This window comes from Lissotriton helveticus, chromosome 3_1, assembly GCF_964261635.1.
Source record: "Lissotriton helveticus chromosome 3_1, aLisHel1.1, whole genome shotgun sequence".
NCBI classification, from domain to species: Eukaryota; Metazoa; Chordata; class Amphibia; order Caudata; family Salamandridae; genus Lissotriton; species Lissotriton helveticus.
The window spans coordinates 2,012,159,540-2,012,175,915 of NC_136061.1; positions in this window are offsets into that span (position 1 = coordinate 2,012,159,540).

A 16,376-nucleotide genomic window follows, 5' to 3' on the forward strand; every position below is an offset into this window, starting at 1 on the left:
TAAAATAGATTAAATAAACTTCAAACAAGCAAAGGATGGCAGAGATTCAGAGAGGATACAGAAAGCATGCCCAGAACCATAGCAATGAATGAGAAACAAGATGGCCGCGCCCGTTCACGACCGCGTGGGTAAGTTCGCGCGAGATTTTCCTCGCGAGCACGCGCGAAATTGTACTAGCGAGCAGCACAGTTTGCGAGATTACACATAGCGGCCGGAAACGGAAATACGTCACGCAAACAAGATGGCCGCGCCCGTGTACGACCGCTAAGGTAACTTGGCAAACGTATAGCTACAAGCGCCTCGCGAACACGCACAAAAGCACGCGAACATACACGTCTCAAAAAAAAAATTTGTGTATTCGCAAGCATTCGCGGCTTCCGAAATCGATCTCGCACGGATTCGCGCCCCAAAAAACGCGCGAAATTGCAGAAAAAACGATTTTTGCTAAACTGAAAGCAATGAGCAGGTGCAAAAGTTCAAACTTAACATTTGTAACATTCACTGTAGTGCTTCCTGAGGGGCCCCTCCAGAGTTTGCAACTATTCTATGACCCTGCTATGACCCAAACAGCAGACTCATAGAATAGCTACAAGTAGACCATAAAGGTCCTGTGAAAAAAAATTTCACTGCAACAGAAAGCAATTTACAGATAAGGAAGGAAGCAGGTGCCAGCCAGACTGGAACTTTCTAAATAACTGACACATTAATCAACCCCAAATTAATTCATGGCAGTTGAAGTAGGGGAGGTGTGCTTGCTTTTTTCACCCCCCATAAACTACAGTGATAAACAAACCTAATGGGTGGCAGTGAGGATGTACCAGAGGGTGGCATGGGTGTCCCAGAGGGTGGCAGTGGTGAAACAGAGGGTGCTGTGAACCTGTGAGATAAACCAGACGTAGAAACAACATAGTCGCGGCCGTTGCGTGCCGAAAAGTACGTTCGCAATTGCGAAATTGTCCCAAAATCGGCGCGAACGCTCGCCAACACAAAAAACTGGAAAATCCGCAAATCCGCGAGAGTTCGCGTATCTTCGCGGATTGCGAATCCGTAAATCCGCAATTTCGCATACGCGAGATCCGCTAGATCCGCCCATGCTTAGTACTGAGCAGGGTAACAGGCCGATGATGGCAGCCAAGACAGGCCCGAGCAACCACGAAGTCTGTCAGGACCACCGCTTCAACTCTGGCAGATGGCGTTTGGAGGTGGTCCTTGCGTTGGTGGCGTGTGCCTCCTCCGGTGATATGTTGTCTGAGTCGGTCTGGACTCGCTTTGGTGTGTGAGCCCTGGTGGAATGCATTTGGTCCCGGAGGCTGTGTACAGCGCAAGGCCATAGAGTCATGGCGTTGATGAGCCCAAGCCCCCTGCCTCAGAGGCCAGCTTATGTCTCTGGAGAAGGGGTCCCAGATTTGACCAGCACAGATTTAGTGGCCCCGGATGCACTGCGGCCAGCACAGGCATCCTGCCATGGGACGGTGACTTGGGGTGCAGTCAGATGGGCCATGCAACTTGAGAGAGTAAGCATCATTTTCCGAGGTGTATGTTTTGGTGTGTTTCAGGGGACAATGGAAGGTGTCCTCCAGGGCAAGACGCGGAAAGGTTTGATTTTTATCAGGAAGCAGCAAATGGAGGAGTAGAATGCAACAGCCCCTTGCCACCACTAATTCAGTATCAGCTATATAGGGGTGAAAACTGCCCCCTAGTCCATAGGCTCAGAAGCCACCACTGTTCGACCAGAGAGTGTCCATGAATGTCGGGGAACAGACTTAGTTGCACCGGGGCTGAGTGGGGATGCAGACTGCAATGATGCCGGTACACTGATATGGACTCCACCATTGCTGAATGATGACTCTGTGACCTACTGGACCGCAGTATAGGCCGTAGGCAGTGGTCAACAGTGGCCCACAGCCACATGTCTTTGGCACACGATGCACAGCGCTAGTGACACTAGGGCAGCTGTAATGTAATGTAAAAAAAATAATTTATAAGGCGCAGCTAACACCCAACGATTTCTTGGCGCTATCAGTAGTGTACAAACACCTCCATAACGATGATCCTTTTCTCTCCACCAAATAGCAAGGCGACATCCTCTTAGGCCTCTCCTTTCATGCAATGATATGTCATCTGCCTTTGCATAACCGATGTTCAATTCCAAATCTGTGGCCTACTCGAGCACAGCCCACACCTAGAGCAGTGTAGGCCGGAGGCAGCGGACAGCATGGGCCATTCACCAAGTGTCGCCAGCATCGGTTGGTGGCCCCACCGGCCTGCGTAGTTCAGGTTCAGTGGCACCATGTGTTCGGTCACCTCCGGGACTGTGACCTGGCTTTCGTCTGGACTGAGCCGCATCTTCCTATTACTCCTCTCCCCATGGCCACTGGTGTGGGCATTTGTGATTCTCAACTAGGTGCTAGATGTGAGACCTACTGGTCTGTAAGGTTGTCCTGGTCCCTCATCCACAGTACGCCGGATGGTGTTGTACAGGGTTTGTGGCAGCACGCCTCACCAGATGGCGTTGGACAGGGTCTGTGGCAGGATGTGAAGCAAGAAGTGCATATGGCACTATGCTTCACTGATCGAAGGGAGTCTCAGGCTTGGAGCTTACACTGGCACGTGGTGGGCCCTCAATGACACATGCCGATGTCAGATCCTGATCAGTGTGGCCTGGCTGCGTAGGGTCGGGCCTGACGAGTTTGTGGTCCATCTGGCCAGGGTATGTCAGGCGCACAGGATCTCGGGCAACTCCGCTAATGAGTATGGCATTGGCCTCGTGGTGGGGTGGGAGGTGCCACACTGGCAGAGAAGTTGGGCTTTCCAGAAGAGCACAATGCCCAGGGCTATGTGCTTTTTATTCACACCCCTACACTGGCCTGGCGTACACCGGCCCATCCCACTCTGCTCATGCTTACGGGTGGGGCATGACAGGCAACATTTCCGCAAGGATCCCCACTGGCTGTGGTGAGATAGTTACGTCCACTGTCCACTACACTTCATTCAACAGAGGTGTATGTCGCTGTGGATATGGGTGTGTTCTGCATACTGCGGTTTGTTCAGTAGTTCGCCGCCACTCTTGGCATTGTGTACTCTCCCAACCATGGTTCTACTGCATGCTTCACACATGCCTGGTTGACACCTCTCCCCACATTCTGCTATTGTGTGGCTGAGGTGCTATGCCGTTGATGGCTGTTGTTCACAGCTTGCCCAGCTTACCATTGTGAGTTGATCTGTCGTGTCTGCTGGGTGGGCATGTTGTTGTGCATGTTGGTAGTGATTTTGTGACATGTGCATTGCCAAAATTGTGGATTGCATGGTTGTGGAGTTGAGGTGAATGGGGTGTTAATTGTGAAGCTACCAAGGGGCTGTGCATTTCCCTTTGTGTGCTCTTGGAACGTCTGGTTGCTTTTGGACTCTCGGAGGGTGAAGGGATCATCCACACTGGCTGTGTATTTGGAGGCGACATTGGTGAGGTTCCCTCAGTATTCGAATGTTGCCTGCACATTGATGTGTGACGTGTGCTTCCTGTTGCGCTGATTGTGTGCTGTATCACCAGGGGGCACAGGTGGGACATGTGTGCAGTGTATTGCCCCCTACACGTACGTGCATGTGGCTATGGCGTATGGTCCTTGCTTAGTCACCAGCTGTTCCTGCGCATTGTGTTGGCCATACAGGGCCCGGGGTGCCAGGATGATGGGGATGTCCAGGACAGGCGTGGGGTTTTGGATGTGGCTGACTGTGAGACTCCGCCGACTCTGGCGGGTGTTGTTTGAGGTGTGCCAGGGGCCAACAGGTGGTGCACAGCCGCAAGTCATCCTGGATTGGACAGCTGATGTGCGCCATGTCAGGCTTGGTCAGAATCTTATAAAAGAAAACTGGATATGATTTAATTATCAGACCCATGATGTTTACGCAAATATGCACCTGTAACATTTTGAATTTAATGCTTTTCAACCAGTCAGTATTGTTTTCTGTTTGGGGATCCACATATACTGCAAAGTTCATTTTAGAAATAAACTACAGAAGCAAAACATGGCAATGTATTTTTAACAGGAAACAAATATTGTATGGAATTTTTTTGGCTCCCTCTCAATCACCTAGCAAATAAGAGACAATAGGAAAATGGCTTATATCTTTACCTCACTCACAACTTTAAATTGCACTGAATAATTGTAAGCATATACAACACAGTACATTATACTCCGCACTTACTAACCTGCCCCAAAATAAACTCCTTTCAGACTTTCACAATCATTCCCCTATAACCTATTTGAATGTATCTTTTGGTCTTCTGATATTTGTTTTGAGATATTTTATGTTTTCTTTGCAAATATTTACAGTGATACATACATTATTCCAGAGATTGAGTTGCTTGCACTTTCAATCAGGTCCATCTACTTTACAATGCATGATAGTACAGATACATGGATAAGTTGCTCCTCTTTAGGTCGAGGACCGAAGGCTGCGCTTGCGCAGTCTCCGGGAGGAGATTTAATGATTTGGAGTATGGGGGCTTGAACCCGCCTCTCTCCTCCTCTCTCCTCCATTGGCTGGCCTCCTAAACGGAGGCCAGCCATTGGAGGAGACATGCGTCACTCCAATAATGCCCCGTCTCTTTCGGATTCGGGGACATGTTTTTTTTGCGTTCTTTCGACTGTGACGTCACCCGTCTCTCAGAACGCCGAAACACGCCCCCGATTCTGAAAGAGACGGGGCCTTACGTCCGCCATTTTTTTCCCTGTTCGTGACTTTATAATCCATTTTTGATTGCAGCGCCTGTTGATTCCTGCGTGAAAGACCCCCACCGTCCTGCCAAGGATACCAGCGACCCCCCCACATCTTTCAAAGCCCCTTCTGCCATCGATAGTCAACTGATGTTGAGGCAGTGACTAATCTTTCATTCCCCTTCCGCCGTTCCCTGCTCAGTGCGCTATGCCACCCACTCTTATGTTCTTGAATTGCCTACTATGCCCGCACTCTCGGCCCCAGCACCCCCAATGCCTCTCCCCACTATCCAGAAGCGAGAAGCGTGGAGTCGGGGCAGAACCTCGGGGCGGCCCCGGTGAGGAAGTGCTGCCCTCTGCTGCTGATGGGTCTGTGAGCAGCGGTGGGAGCCGTGCGCGAGAGCCTGGCCTGGGAGCCACAGGCACTGCCGGAGCTTCACTCTGGCGGCAGCAGCGGCCATTGTGCTGGAGCACCGCAACAGCTGCCGCCGCCATGGACTTCACCCCGAGCCCCCGGAGAGAGGTGAGAGATGAGCGATGAGCATGAAGCGAAGCTGCGGGGATAGGGGCCTCCACACCGGCCTCGCCGTGCACCCACCCCGGCCGGCCTCTCCCTGCCACGGCACCGCCCGCACCAGCACCTCACGCCCCGCAGTGCCAGCACCCCGCCGCACCGGGACCAGCAGCGCGCACAGCGGGTATGAGGAGAAGGGATCCACCGGTCTCAACAACACCGGCACCGCCGCCATCTTAGAGCGGGCAGAGTGCGGGATCAGTGAGAGGCAGCGAGGCAGTATCCCCCCGCACGCAAGGCCGCCCAGACCCCCAGGCAAATTACCTGCTGATGCAAGGGGGAAATACTATGCCGCTTGGGGCGGCATAGTATTTCGGAGAAGTGTGGCGCAATGATTAGAGCGGCAGACCATGATGCAGAGGTCTAGCGCGGGACCAGGGTTCAATTCCCCGCCTCGGCGGGTCTTGGGCTAAAAAATTCCACGGACCTGATAATTCTCGCCTCGGTGCCTATTCCAATCATGGAGTCCCACTCTGCAACTCTGGGAAATAGCTTGCTTAATATCCACAACGGCCCCCACAACGCTAAGGATGCCTGGCCTCCACCTTGGGGGTGCCCAGGAGTGGACACCTCACAGGGAAAGCCAGGATGGGTTCCACAGCGGTATTCGTACAAGCGCCTTGCGACCCTTGCGGGTGAGTAGTGCGCTATACAAGTATCAATTTACAATTTTACAGTAACCTGCTAACAAGCCGCGGCAGGTGCCGTTTTGTTAATGCGTGGTGTCTCTTCAGAGGGACCTTCCTCCACTGTGCCCAGCAGCGCCGTCTCCTCAGAGCACTGTAAGCATTCCCACAGCCGACCAATGTGATGTGTCCCGGTATTTCGGGTCAATAACATAAAAGCCTCTCCTATCTCCTCCTGTGATATTGCGTCTCCTGGGGCGAGTCACTTTACAGCCTTTTGAAGTCGAGAAACCTGAGATTCAGGTCTTCTTTTCATCCTGGACCACAGCGAGGGGACAGAAAAGGAGATGTGCTCTATGCAGTGGCCCTGCCTTTGTGGTGTTTTGTTGCAGACCCTGTTGGTGAGACTTTGCTGAAGGAAGGGAAGCAGCAGTCCTGGGAGGGCCTCAGCCTTTCAGTGCAGAAAGGTGAGGATCACCACAGATGGGGGCGGGGGGCTTAAGGGGGGCGGGAGAGCCTGCCCTGGGGTAGAATATGGGCGCGGAGTCTGGTTTTCCGGGAGTGATTTAGGGCAGATTAGGGGCAGGGCCGGTGGGGTAGTAAAGATGAGGGTTCCGGAGGTCGGAGCTACAGATGACATGTGCAGAGGTAGAAGCAAGGAGGGCTGGTAGAGATGCCGCTGGACAGCGGGGGCAGTAGGGAGGGAGGGCCGCCTCTCTGGGTATTACAGTCCGGGCAAGGGTGGGGTTCGGTGGGTGGGCAGAGGAGTCTGTGGAGTGGGGCAGTAGGGTGTGTGAGGTGGGGCAATATGGAAAGCTGCACTATGTGCATGGTGGGGCAGTAAGGATAGCTGCCTGGAATTTGTGTAGTGTGGGACAGTAAGGAAAGCTGTGAGTGTGTACGGTGGGGAAGTAAGGAAAACAGGCGTGTGTAGGATGGAGCAGTAAAGAAAGCTAATGTGTGTGTAGAGTGGGGCCGTAAGGAAAAAGTTGCGTGTGCAGTAACGAATGCTATGGTGTGTGTAGGGTGGGGCATTATGATTAGCTTTGGGGCAGAGAGTAGCAGCCCTGGGGTGCAGAAAGGTGAGGATCGCCACAGAGGGGGGTGGGGAGTTTGAGGGGGCGGGAGAGCCTGCACTGGAGTAGAATATGGGCGCGGAGTCCGGTTTGTGGGGGCGGGAGTGATTTAGGGCAGATTAGGGGCAGGGCCGGTGGGGGTAGTAAAGATGAGGGTTCCGGAGGTCGGGGCTACAGATGACATGTGCAGAGGTAGAAGCAAGGAAGGCTGGTAAAGATGACTCTGGACGGCGGGGGCAGTAGAGAGGGAGGGCCGCCTCTCTGGGTATTACAGTTTGGGCAGTGGTGGAGTTCGGTGGGTGTGCAGAGGAGTCTGTGGGGTGGGGCAGTAGGGCGTGTGGACCCCCCTCACTGGGTATTGCAGTCCGGGCAGTGGTGGGGTTTAGTGGGTGGGCAGAGGAGTCTGTGGGGTGGGGCACTAGGGCGTGTGGACCCCCTCTCTGGGTATTGCAGTCCGGGCAGTGGGGGAGGGGGATCAGTGGGTAGGCAGTAGTTCTGTAGATGGGTCTGTGGAGGAGCTGCAGTGAGGCTGGTGGTGGGGGGTCAGTAGAGTCTGGTAGTGAGCACTGTTTCGGCCTGAGGGTGTCTTGGGAGGGACCATGAAGGTTCAAAGGTAGGTGGAGTGGGGGGTTTGTCTTAACTGCAGTAAGTTGGGCAGTGCGGGCTCAAACGGGTATAAATAATACCAGTAGGGGCTCTACATGGGGGAGTGTACAGTAAGAATAGGTGGGGCAATAAGGAAAGCTGCACTATGTGCATGGTGGGGCAGTAAGGATAGCTGACTGGAATGAGTGTAGTGTGGGACAGTAAGGAAAGCTCGGAGTGTGTACGGTGGGGAAGAAAGGAAAACATGCGTGTGTAGGGTGGAGCAGTAAAGAAAGATGGTGTGTGTGTAGAGTGGGGCCGTAAGGAAAAAGTTGGGTGTGCAGTAACAAATGCTATGGTGTGTGTAGGGTGGGGCATTATGATTAGCTTTGGGGCAGAGAGTAGTAAGGGTAGTGCCCAGGGATCCGCAGGAGGGGGACATAAAGTGAGTTGGGGTACCTACAAGAAAGGGGCAGTATAGGTAGCGGTGGGAGCTCCTCATGCTGGGCAGTAACTTTAATGGCAGTGGTTATGTAGAGAAGGGCAGTAATGTTGATGATGAAAGCTCTGCGCAGTGGCGAGCCGAGACAAAATACTTTATTTTCAAGAAATACATTTTTACAGAAATATTACACGTTACACAATTCATTAATACAAACAATCACAAGTATCATAAAATCAGCCCTCATTGCGCTCGCTTTTCAGACACCCCCCCACCCTCCTGTTGCTCTTTGTGCTCGTGCCCCCCTGACCCTCATTGCGCTCGCTTTTTTCGCCCCTCCTGCCCCCTGGCTGTGCTTGCTCCCCTGCCCCCTGGCTGTGCTTGCTCTCTTGCCCCCTAGCTGTGCTTGCTCCCCTGCCCCCTGGCTGTGCTTGCTCCCCTGCCCCCTGGCTGTGCTTGCTCCCCTGCCCCCTGGCTGTGCTTGCTCTCCTGTGTGTTTGTGGCTGTGTGTGTGTGTGTGTGTGTGTGTTTGGCTCTGGGTGTGTGTGTGTGCCTCTGGGTGTGTGTGTGTGTGGCTCTGGGTGTATGTGTCTGTGGCTCTGGGTGTATGTGTGTGTGGCTCTGGGTGTGTGTGTGGCTCTGTGTGTGTGTGTGTGTGTGGCTCTGGGTGTGTGTGTGTGTGGCTCTGGGTGTGTGTGTGTGTGGCTCTGTGGCTCTGTGTGTGTGTGTGTGTGTGGGGGGCTCTGTGTGTGTGTGCGGGGGCTCCGTGTGTGTGGGGGGCTCTGTGTGTGTAGGGCTCTGTGTCTGTGTGTGGCTGTGAGTGTGTGTCTCTGTGGCTCTGTGTGTATGTGTGTGGCTCTGTGGATAGCTTTTTTTGTAGGTGGTTCTATGTGTGGATGACTCTGTCTGTGTGAGGCTGGTCTGTGTAGGGGGCTCTATGTGAATGACTGTGTGGGTGGCTCTGTGTGGGTGTAAATGCAATAGGTCATGCATTTGCGAGCGATTAGGCTATTGGCATTGTAAATGACAATGCCATTTATTTAACGATTAAGCTATTGGCAATGTAAGTGACAATGCCATTTATTTATGATAAAAAAAAAGTCATGAGCAATGCCAATAGCTCTACCTTTAATAATGCTGAGACCATTGCATTGTAAATGCTTGTTTAATCTGAACTCTAAAACAAACAAAATCCACATTTTGAGTGCCCTGTACCTAATCACTACAACATATCTGGCCATCTACTCATCCCATGTGGAATAGTGAAGAATTCAGATTTTCCTGTTACTGTCAAGTAAGTCTTGGTTTTATTAAAGGCAGAGAGGGAAGTATCATGATTTTTATTGTGGTGCTTAAAAGCAGCAATGTTTAGCAGATGCAAACAACACTTTCCATGAGTATTCGAGAAGACAAACTGTAAGTGACAAAATCAACACACAACTAATCAATCTTTATTGCATATAGTACACTACGATATCAGCTCTTCTATGAGCCAAACATCCCTTTTGAGGTCGAGCCTAGCGCAGCGCACTAGCGCTGCTCTAGGAGATGACCTTTGAAATCGGTCTGCACTTTTCAAGCACTCGTGCTTGTGGTGGCATCCCCCTTGCGGGAGCAAGCAGTGGCGTGCAGGAGCCCTCTGTTTCCAATTAGTGTGGCCGCGTGTACGTCTGCATTTTTCAAGCACTCATGCTTGTTTAGTTTTCTTTCTGCCCTATAGCCTCCAGGTGCTGCTCAACTGTCCACATTCATTACACAGAAACATCCTCCCCGTGTCAGATAACCTTTGTCATGGAAAATGAGTAAACACATTTTGGTTGGTTACATTAGTACGTATGGGGGAAATTTGCGAATTCGCGGTACGCAAATTTGTGCGAATACGTACTCGCAGTCTGCAAATTTCATGAACCTTTGCGAATTTGCGGTTTTTTTATTTTTGCGTGTTCGCTGGGTTTTTTTCAGCCCAGGTACCGCGAAGTTACCCATGCGGGCGTACATGGGCGCGGCCATCTTGTTTTCAGAGTTCGCGTTGCGTATTTCCGTTTCCGGGTGATAGTTGCATGCTCGCGTTGGGCATTTCCTATGTGCGGGGCGGAATTACGTGATCGCGGGCGTACATGGGCGCGGCCATCTTGTTTTCAGTGTTCGCGTTGCGTATTTCCGTTTCCGGGTGCTAGTTGCATGCTCGCGTTGGTCATTTCCTATGTGCGGGGCGGAATTACGTGATCGCGTCCATTTTTGAATGCTCGTGGGGAAAATATCGCGCAAACTTACCTACGTGGTCGCAATGGGAGCGGCCATCTTTTTTTCATTCATTGCTATGGTTCTGGGCATGCTTTTTCTATCCTCCTTTAATCTTTGCAATCCTTTGTTTTAACTTTTTTTTAATCTTTTTTACTCATTATCTATCGCTCTATTTTTCTACATCTATATATTTTTTTTTTTTTACTTTTTGTTACTTTAATAACTACTTTTTTTGTTTAGCTCTCTCTTTTCTTTTATTTACTTTTTTTCCCTATTCTTTTCTTCTTTCACCCAGGACCATGGCAAAGGGAGCCGGCAAGTCTAAGGGGAAGGGTCCCGCACCCCATAGCCAGCTCCATTGCGGGCGCTTAAGGGGGGAGGAAGTAACTGCCCGGGAGATCTTTAGTGCGGTGGAGGAGACCGTCGCGGCAGGCCCGGTACAGGGTACGGGCTCCGGGTGCGCCGTCAGCTATGGGGGAAGGTGTGCCGGGCCATGTATCGGAAGTCTGGGGTCCGGCGCACCTACAACCAGGCGACACACCGGTGGTCCGACATCCTTGACCGGGAACACGACCTGCTCGACCGGTTTGGCGTGGAGATCCCTGGGCTTGGTGAGTAGTAGTAGCTATTTAATCACTACTTTGTTTTCTCCTGCTCTGTGTTATTATGATATTGCAAATATTTGTTTTTTCCGAAGAGCAAGAATGCTGCCGATTACATTGGAGGTAAATTATGTTTCAAAAGCTTCTGTGATTGCAGGTGCTCGCCTGTTCACTGGCGGTGCTACTATGCTTACTTGTTTTCAATTTTGTGCTCATTTGGCATGAGTGATTATGTATGAGTGTACTCTACAGAAGTGCCTAATGCTGAACACTAGAGATTACATTGCAGGTAAATTATGTTTCAAAAGCTTCTGTGATTGCAGGTGCTCGCCTGCTCACTGGCGGTGCTACTATGCTTACTTGTTTTCAATTTTGTGCTCATTTGGCCTGGGTGATTATGTATGAGTGTACTTTACAGAACTGCGTAATGCTAGACACTAGAGATTCAAGTCCAGTCCTTCCTTTGTACTCCTGCCACTAAGAAGAGATAGTGGTGGTGGATTGATAGTTTGAGTATATTATGACTGCATATTTAGTCGGAAACATTTTAGTGGTCTGCAATCATGATGGACTGTGTCTGTCACTTCGCGTGCTGCGGAGTGCTGCCTGCCAGTCCTAGTAGAACCTTTTTGTAGTTGGTTTAGTGAGTTACATAACTTTCCAAGTAGACGGTCCGCAAATTCAGCAATACTAATATCCTAGTAGACCACATCAGATAGGTCAATATATTTAGTGCAATTGTTGTCTATTTTCCCGAAATAATTTGTTATTGTTTTTTTTAAATGTTTAATTTGGTTGACAACAATCATCCTTGTTTGTGTCTTTCTTTCATGTTGTACTTCAGCTCCCCCCAGGGGCAAAAGGACAGAGGAAGAGGTAGCGGCGCCGGCGGAGCAGGAACAACAGGAAGGACAGGATAGGTCCACCGAGGGCTCCTCTGCTGGCCACCGTAAGTTTTCCTGTTAATATTATTAATTATACTTCCCTATCTTTACCAGCACCAATTTATTCCAAACGTTCCTCATAATTCTATTTTTTCCCAAATCGTATTTGATCTTCTGGTAGACTGTTTCTAAATTTTTATCCTGCCTCTACTATGACTCTCTGTGCTACTACTAGATTATTATTAGTCTGTCTGTGTAGCTAGCTAAACTTTCACACTTGGCAAAAGGTGTACTGTTAAACAAAACTCTTATTCAGCAATAGCTATAGGCCCGGAGTGCAGTCGTCTGGGTTGTCCATAATGTCTATTGAAGTCTTCTAAATGTTTATGCTTTGTCAATTCCCAACAATAAAATATCAATGGCCACCAAGAATAAGATACTAGTTTACTTTTTGATTGGATATGGGGACATACTACTACTGTTGCAGGGACTATTCTGCTCATACAGAACTATGGACAAGAAATAGGGCATTGGTTATAAATTATAATAGGTGCAGTTAGACTTTCCACATACCTCAGTCATAACAGAAGTTGAACCCCTAATCTCCTTACTGACTAGCTAGTGTTTCAGAGAGTCATTATTTAGCTCCTGAATGCAGCGATGATCCCCAATGATTATACAACCCAGAACATAAGACTATGGAGTCAGAGTCCCGACCTCTCAGAGTCATGGACTCATGCTTGCAAATTGCAAACCCTTTAGCTCACTCACTCATTATCAAAAACCACCGAGTCTATGTAAGTTTTAAAGCTTTATTAAAAGTAAAACAACTAGCTCTGTGTGTACTCTGTAGAAATTTAAATTGTGCATTATATAAAAACATGTATTAACAACAATGTCATATAAAAAACGGTGAATGACTGAAAAGTGGCTGATTTCACACATTAATTGTGGGAGAGCCCTCACCTGGTTGGAACTTAAAGTCTTGGTGGGGATGAATCGTTGACGACTCCGCCTAACATATGATGATGATCTTGCTCTTGTTCGTAGAAGGGAAGCTTCTGTCTGTTATGAGAAAAATGGTGCATGTTAAAAAGCAAGCATTCATCAGTTGTGTCAGAAAGTGTAGCATGAAACCAAGTGCTGTCAATTGAAAATGTATTGCATCCCTAGGGCACACTTGTATCTGGGGGTCATGTGCCTCCACAATCTTAAAGAAACAAATCTTGACAATTTGTTTGAATTTCAAAAAGTAACGTTTTAATCCAATGCAGTCATTAGAGTATGTTTCTCCACATACTAAACACGAATCATAATATCCATAATTATTTCATCCAACTCCAATGCATATCGGGTGTGGCCCTTCGTCTGGGAGCATCTAAAAAAAACGACATATATAAGCACCTATGTATGTTGTTCCTGATCTTTAAACAGACATATCAATTTAAATGCAATCAAAGTACGTTCTAAAATGAAATCATACGTAGTGCAAACTGTGATAATACATGAATGATGTCAATATATCGGTCTCTACGCGGTACAAAGTGCTAAAACATACTATTAACTGGTTACCGTTAATATGTGTAAAAGAAACGGCTTTAAGACAAGTAAAACACAAGGGGCCAGATGTAGGTAGGGAAAATTTACCGATTCTTATTTACCGAATTTTACCGATTCGGTAAATAAGAATCGGTAAATAAGAAGGGGGGAGATGTAGGAACATCCAGATGTTCCTTTTACCGATTCGGTAAAAATCGGTATTTACCGATTCGGTAAATACCGACCGGTAATGCCCATTCATTCCTATGGGCTTTGAAGCCCATAGGAATGAATGGGCATTACCGGTCGGTATTTACCGAATCGGTAAATACCGATTTTGACAAGGGTGCAGGGGGTGTCACTTTGACACCCTCTAGCACCCCCAAAAAAGGTTCGGGGGCCATGTGGCAGGCATACCTGCCCTAAGGGCAGGTCTGCCTGTCATATGGCACAGGTGTGCATGCACACATGCGCATGCACACCTGAATCGGTATTTTACCATCAAATTGAATTTGATGGTAAAATACCGAATGTGTAGGGCTGGTGGGACTCAGAAGAGTCCCACCTACATCTCAATTTTACCGATTCTGTAAAAATACTGGTCGGTAAATTTACCGACCGGTATATTTACCGATTCGGTAAAATTACCGAATTGGCCTGTTTCCTTCCCCCTACATGTCAAAAGCCAAATACCGGTCGGTAACGGTCGAATTCGGCCGTTACCGACCGGTATTTGGCTACCTACATCTGGCCTAAGGTGTGGTGTTACGCTCTAAGGAGAAGCCCCAATTTTAAATAAAACAAATGTTTTTGAACTGACCGGAGTTCTTAAATGAAGGTATCAGCTAAATCGCTGTGTTGTAGTCAAATATCGCTAGTTGTAACTGGGCGCTGAACGCGGCTCTTATTTAACATAACCGGGTAAATACGAGCATGTTCGGCGGTTGTTAGTAAAATTAATTAAAGAGTGCTCGGTAACTTACGTTTGGAAAAGATGTATTTACGCTTGTTCAAAAACGTTCGGCAGTGAGGTATGAGGCTAATGCGGAAGTGTGAATTAAATCCGGTATGCCGATCATGTGACCGGGAATGTGGAGCTAAAAATGAGACTGAGTTCTGTAAGATTAGTGCGGATGAAGTGTAATAGCGCTGACATTTTGCAATACTTGTCAGTACAAACATAAATACAAAGTTAACAAATCATGAATGGTGCAAAAAGACAATGTTACATAAAAATGTTTAGAGGTGCTGAATACTATAACAAGGAGACTGTCCAGAACTAATGATCCCGACATGGGGGTTCATAAAAGTTGTTATAGGTAGCAAGAAAATTCTATGCGTTCATTTAACCCATATGGTTTCATGGACTGAAGTCTGTAAATCCAATAATTCTTTCTTTGGAGTAAGTATTTATTGTTGTCTTGACCCTCTACTTTGTTTATGACTTCCAAAATGGTGTATTTAAGTTGTGAGACAGAATGTTTCATTTCATCAAAATGTATTGCTACTGTCGATTTTTGGTTCTTGGTGCGAATGTTGGACTTATGTTCATTTAAGCGTAATTTGATTTTTCGCTCAGTCTTTCCGACATAAGGCTTTCCACATGGACATTTTAAAAGGTAAACAACATTACTGGTGTCACAAGTGGCTGTGACATGTAGAGAGATTTCATGCCCTTTCATTGGATGTGTTATCTTTTTGCCCATGATTGTGCTATGACAATTGTTGCAATTGTTGCACGGTCTTGTTCCACGTGGCTGTGGGCTTATTGTTTCGATTTGTTTGAGGATTTCTCCCAAGTTTTTTCCTCTGGTATAAGCAAACAGTGGTTGAGATTTAAACATGTATTTAAAATCAGTTTCCAGTTGTAATAACGGCCAGTGTTTTAATATGATATTCCTGAATGTTGTGCTTACATTGGAAAATTTCGAAACTACAACCATGCGGTCGCTTTTAGCTTTTAGTCTAGGTTTATGCAGGATTTCTTGACGATCAAGTGTTTTGACCAGGTTTTTAGCTATATCCAATATAGGGTCAGGATATCCTCTTAAGCGAAATCTATCAGTCATTTCATTGATTTGCATTTCAGCTGTTATAGGATCCGATGTGATACGTTTAACTCTGAGCAAATGAGACCTGGGTAGGTGCTTTTTGAGGGATGCTTGGTGAAAACTGGTATAGTGTAAGGTATTGTTCCGATCTGTGGGTTTTCGGAAGATGTCTGTGTCAATGCGGTTGTCTTTGAGTGTAATCTTCACATTCAAAAAATTGATAGATTCTGGTTGAATGTTCCATGCGAATTTAATGCGATCATTGATGGTGTTCAAAGTTATCAGAGCTCTCTCCAAACTTTCCTTAGTATCCTTCCAAAGGATAAACAAATCATCAATGTAGCGTACATACATTTTGAGGTTGTTGCTCCAATCGGGATTGGACCATATGTTAATTTGTTCAAAGTCACCCATGTAAATGTTCGCGTAGACTGGAGCTGCGCAATTGCCCATGCTGGTGCCTACTAGTTGCAAATACCAGTTGTTTTGATGTTTGAAGTAACTCTGGTATAACGTAAATGTTACTAATTCCATTAGGAATTTTTTTTTGGTTGATTCATCCACATCCAATTTTAAAATGGCTTGCTCCATGGCCTCAATACCTCCTAAGTGCGGAATTGATGTGTATAATGCACTGACATCAGCAGTGCATAACCACAATGTTTAATTCGTGTAGATTTCCAGATCTTGTAATTTACATAAAAAATCTGTGGTGTCTCGAATGTAACTCGCCAATGATTGAACTGTTGGTTGTTATTTTCGATCAAGATATTGACCCACGGGTTACTGAACGCTTCCACGGGTGGATACTATTGGGCGTATTGGCGGGTTGGTCAAGTTTTTATGTACTTTTGGCATGGCGTAAATTGATGGACTTCTTGGATGACATATTATTAAGAAGTTTTTTGTTCTTTGATCAATGATACTCTGTAGGTGAGCTTTTTCCACAATGTCTTTCAACAGAGTAACAAACTGTTGTGTAGGATTACCGGGTAATTTCATGTAAATTGTTTAATCTGATACGTGTTCATTCAACTT